Genomic DNA, 6,116 nt, shown 5'->3' on the forward strand with positions numbered 1-6,116 from the left:
TACATCATTTTATTATTAATTTTCAATGGTATTGATACTTTTTAGCTTTCAAAGAATATACTGAAAGCATATGGATAAGTTACCAATTATACTAATATTTAATCGGTATTCTTCGATGGGTCCGCGGTAAGTTTATGTACCTACAACGCTAAATTCCAGGATTCGATCCTTCGTCTGGTAAACATGGGGCAGATAGCCCACTGTGTAGTTTTCTAATGAGAAAACAACAACATTTATTCAATACTCAAAGCTGCGTAGATTCGAGCTATTGTTTTTAAACGGCCACCAGTCTTCTGCTAAAAATGTTTGTTGTTTAATATTTTTAAGAATTAACAAAATAACCAATAGAAATACGTGGATATTTAAAAGTATTGTAATCTTTTTCTCTTTGTTCGTTATTAAGAACAAAGCAACATATAATGGGCTAACTGTGCTCTGCCCACATCGGGTATTGAAACCAGATTTTTAATGCTATAAGCCCCTAGACTTACCGTTGAGAAACCGGAGGAGGGGGTGGGGAATAATGTATGCACTTCCCAAGATAATATGTGAGCCTACTCCGACACATACCGATTACCACTGTCTATATTGTGTTCAAAAGTATAAAGTACTGTCAAGTCATTTATAGAGCCTACTATTTTACAATTTATAAAAGTTTGAGTCGTTTATTTATCAACAGAAACTTATACAAGTTCTAAAAATTGCTAACTCTTTAAAATATTATAGTTTTCAACTGAGTAAAGGGAGTTTAAAATGAGTCATAACAACCGATACATAATAACCAGTATAGAGCATATCTGAGAATGAAATACTATAAAATAATGGTAATAAAGGTGAGACAGGGGAGAAAAATAACCAAAATGATATCAGCTTTATTGATTCAAAATTATTTCACCACACTCTAGTGTTGTTTCTTGTTAAGCACAAAGTTACAGGGATATCGAAACCCGGTGTTCAGTGTTATAAGCTTTCGGTTTGAAGTTCGTGCAAAGCTACACAAGGGCTAATTTAGCAGTGAAAGGCACCAATCACCACCAACTCTTAGGCTACTCTTTTACCAACGAATAGTGGGATTGACCGTCACATTATAACGCCCCACGGCTGAAATGGCGAGCGTGTTTGATGGTACGGGGATTCCAACCCTCGACCCTCAGATTGCGAGTCGAGCGCCCTAACCACCTGGCCATGCCAGGCCTTAAGCTTTCGGACTCAGTAATGGTGAAGGGGCTTACTTTTATAAACAAATTATACAACGTGTCAAGAGATGATATGAACACTTTCTAGTAATAGATAAATTTCGGTTTATCCTGGACCTTTCACACGTGTATAATTCATAGTCCCCTACAAAAACCAAGATTGAAGCTGTTCATAAATAAGAGTGCTACTGTTAGAAACTTTAGACTTGCATAACATTAGAATGTATACATTATCATCTTAACAGGTCTTGAATTTTTTAATTTTATTTACAATATAACTGCATGAAGTTCAAACGTGGTTTGATGTCTAATAATAATAATACGTTTAATGAACTTTAAAATATACTTTATTTTCTCAGTTTTAGATTGTAGTTTAAAATCGACAGATGGTGCTGCAGATTTGGATCTCCTATTAGTAGAAGAGTGGTTTAAATTAGTAGTTTAAAATGCAAGAACAACTATCTATTTTTACATTATTACCATCCAAATAATTTTGTTTGGTTTCCACATCTCTGTAATTTCTATATGAATACAATTCGTTCTGCAAAACAAAAAAGGATATACATATGATAATATGACTTACATTGTTTTATCATATAAATAGCTATTACCACAGTGTTATTTATCATTTTATTTAAATATAAATGTAGTTTTTAATTTTATTATTTCAAGTCGTTTCTACGAATAAAATAGTATTTTATTAACTGTGTAAATAACCCGTTCCTTATGATCACAGTGGACAAAGCACAAATAGCCTGTCAAGCAGCTTTAAGCTCGGCAACAAACAAACAACCAAATTGAAAGATTAAATTTGTAAGCATTGAACAGGCAACTGTTACAACCAAAGAGAGGACAGACCCTCAAATGTGACTTCAGTTTACTTGTACAAAGTTGAGATTGCTATAGATGTGAGAATTGGCTGTTCAAATAATGCAAAAAATAAAATAAATAACTAGGCAAGGGATTAAACTCACCTTGCATGCCAAGTTATATGATGTTTTTAAGGCATTATTTATATTGATGGCGGTAAGTTTCGTTTGTTTGTTGAATGTCGCGCAAAGCTACTCGAGAGGTATATGCGCTTGTCGTTTCTAAGTTTGAAGCGACAGAGTATAGGGAAGGTAGCTAGTTAACATCACTCACCGCCAACTCTTGGGCTACTCTTTTTCTAATGAATATTGGGATTGATCGTCACATTGTAGCGCCCAAGAGCTGAGGACTAGACATTACGGTAAAGCTTACTTCGTGGTTTTTAGATATCCTAAATTTCAAGTAATTTTTCCGCAATTCTCTTTGTGGGACTTTTTCCCATAGGTTTAATGTTTCATTCAAGAAAAGTATATTATAGTATTTAAACTTCACTTTGATTTTAGGACACACTAGAATTACTAGATTAGAATACCCAAAGATTCATTTAAAATTCTACATGAAGCAAAGTAGACACGTACTTCATTTATAATTGTAAGTTAATAACATTGACAAAGTATTCAAAAAAAAATTACTGAGACAACGATTTGTTTGTGTTGTTTTAAACTTCGCGCAAAGCTACTCGACGGTTGTCTGCGTTAGCCGTCCCTAATTTTGAAATGATAGACTAGTGGGAAGGGAACTAATCAACACCACCCGCTACCAACTCTTGGGCTACTCTTTTACTAACGAATAGCGGGACTAACCGTCACAATATAATGCCCCACGGATGAAAGGGCGAGCATACTTGGGACGATTTTCGATACCACTACCCCTCACATTGCGAGTCGAGAGTTCTAACCACCAGACCATGCCAGCTCCCCATTGACAATTTACTTAGTTTAAAACATCAACGTATGTAAATGTAAATTAAAAGACGAAATAATTATTTGCTTTAGAAAAGCAATATTTCACTAAACAACGAATCACGGTGTCTAGTTGTATTATCACATAAAATAATTTGGTCGCAGCACGTAATTACAATTAATTATATCTGTCATGAGACAATAGTATCAGGCTTATTGAATTCTTTAATACTACGTTATTTATTTTGTCCCTTACAGATTTGCTGAGATGTGTTTGTTTTTTGTTGTTGTTGTTTTTTTTTGTTAAGAGCAAAGCTACACAATGGGATATCTGTGTTGTGCCTACTATGGGTATCGAAATCCGGATTTTAGCGTTATAAGCCTTCGGACTTACCGCTGAGCCAATGGTGGGTTTCTGTGAAGAGCAGAGTTTTGTAACATTTTAACCACGCTATGTACGCCATATCCATTAGTGATGACGTGTGTTAAGCTGTGAAATTACGATTCCATTTGTTAAACAGAAATAACACTCTAATAAGAAATACTGTTAAGGTCATCGCACATTACTGATTGTATATCTGATATTTAATTATGTTCAAATACATTTATACAATGACGTCAAATAGTTTCGCAACATACGCACTCTGAAGGGGAACATAAGAACGACCATCGAGAAAATACACAGATACAATATACACATTTGAGCCAAAAAATTACAGTGACAAATTATTTTTTGGAAAATTAGGTTCTTATTTCATACGCCTTATCACTTCACACTGCTGATGTGGTAGAGCACAGTGAAATCTAAATTGCTTTGTGAAAGAAGAGGAACCCAAAGAGGAGGTGGAATGAATAATGATAGTTATAGTATATTGTTAACAAAAGAGTTAATATTTCATATTGCAATCGATCACGTTTCAGATTTTACGCTGGTTCTTTAAAGGTTTTGCTTCAAAATAAAAACATTACCTTAATGACTTTCTTGTGGCGTCTTTCAACGCACAGTAACAATTACTGGCTTCTCTATACTTGGTTTAGATGCTTAGGAAGACTAAGGTATAATAAATTGGGAACAAATATATAAGGTGGGGTAAAAGTGACTTTATAATTGTTTCACTTGGAAAAATAGTTTGATTTTTTACTATTACTCTGAAACGAACAATAATTAAATCCATTTCAGTTGTGTGTTTGTAATATTTTCTTTAGTACCAACCACGTAATATTATCTGTGCCAACTGTACCAATCGTCTGGTAACAACTGTATAGGGCCCGGCATGGCCAGGTGGTTAGTGCGCTCGACTCACAATCTGAGGGTCGCGGGTTCGAATTCCCGTCACACCAAACATGCTCGCCCTTTCAGCCGTGCGTGCGTTATAATGTGACGGTCAATCCCACTATTCGTTGGTAAAAGAGTAGCTCAAGAGTTGGCGGTGGGTGGTGATGACTAGCTGCCTTCCCTCTAGTCTTACACTGCTAAATTAGGGACGGCTAGCGCAGATAGCCCTCGTGTAGCTTTGCGCGAAATTCAAAAACAAAACAAACTGTATAGTAACTTTTGTCCTACCCTGTACAAAAAAGAAGAAATGAGTTATAAATGCTAAAGGATATTACATGAAATCTTGCTAAGTTTGACTATTTTTTCTCGGACATTGCTAATTAATTGAAACAAAAAAGAAACTGTGAAGAGAGGTTATTGTAGTTACCAGTTTTGGTCCATTACCCATTTTTCAATAATGATTATAAAGAAACACAGCAAATATAAATAATCTGTTAGCTAGAGTACTGTTCATTAGGTAGTCAACTGAAGAGTTTGTTTGTTTGAATTAAGTACAAAGCTACACAATGGGCTATCTGTGCTCTGCCCACCACGGGTATCGAAACCCGGTTTCTAGCGTTGTAAGTCAGCAGATATACCGCTGTGCCACTGGGGGGGGCAACTGAAGGGGAAGGAATCAATATGCAGCACTTATATATTTTTTCTTTCTCTTCATTCCAGAAAAAGAACCAACAATTTTACAGAATAAAATCAATATATTAATACTGGGCTTGATGGGGCAGAGTTATTGTAGTACTTTGTTATTCAAAAAAAAATTATGCACGGGCTCGTAATGATTGACATTATTAGTTAAGGTAGGTATGTATTTATTATATAACTATTTGGTTTTGCCACACAAACATGACTTTCGTGGCACACATTAAAGGCCATGTTTATTTGTCTTAAGTTGCATACGCCTTCATATACATATATCTGGTAAAACTGTGCGTATGTTACCGTGTATTTTTCTATTAAAAAAAACAACCATATACTAATGGTTATATTGCAAAATTTACAATGATTTAAAGTATTGGTTAGGCAAAGAAAAGTATACAGTAGTAGTTATTATATACTTGGAACGCTGCCATAGAAAAGTTGTTACTGTTTTTTATGTACTAAGTTTATTCTTTTAGAGGAAAGCCCGATTGGGTTTTTTTTGCAGTGTTCACAGTTGGGAATCGAACCTCGGATCTTAATGCTGCAAGGCCATAAACGTAACGTTGTCTCATAGGGAGACTTTGAACTAACTTCGCGCTAAATAGTTTGGTGACTCTTTGTAAACGCTTGGTAACTATTGGAATATCTGTGGGATTTTCTATCATATCTCATGTGGCAATCAATGTAATTATACCTGTCATGTCCTGTGGTTATGGCTGCTAATTATTTCCATATGTCATGGCAACTTTGCATACTTTTAATATTCGCGTGAAATAGTTTGAAATTGAATTAAGCCAAGGAAAAAAAAAACCAGTGCAAGAAATAAGAACGATTGGTAGAATTTATATTGGCTGCTCTTATGGATTGAAAAGTGTTCTTCTTTCGAGCCAGCTGTTTCACCACAGAAGCAGTTAATTTCGAAGTGCAAGTATATACCAATTAATTAATTATTTCAAAATGGACCTATATAGAATCACATTGACGGTTGACCTAGCCTATGTCCACTTTACAGTTACCATGGTAATTACTCGCTGAATTTATATATTAGGTCGTCAAGAAATTAATGTCGCTTTTTTAGATGAAAAACCCAGAACAACTTATATAACAAATCAAAACATTTATTAAATGAAGTAGTCTCCATTTTTATCGATGATGCGTTTCCATCTTACAATCAGA

This window comes from Limulus polyphemus, unplaced genomic scaffold (assembly GCF_000517525.1).
Source record: "Limulus polyphemus unplaced genomic scaffold, Limulus_polyphemus-2.1.2 Scaffold2142, whole genome shotgun sequence".
Classification (NCBI taxonomy): Eukaryota; Metazoa; Arthropoda; class Merostomata; order Xiphosura; family Limulidae; genus Limulus; species Limulus polyphemus.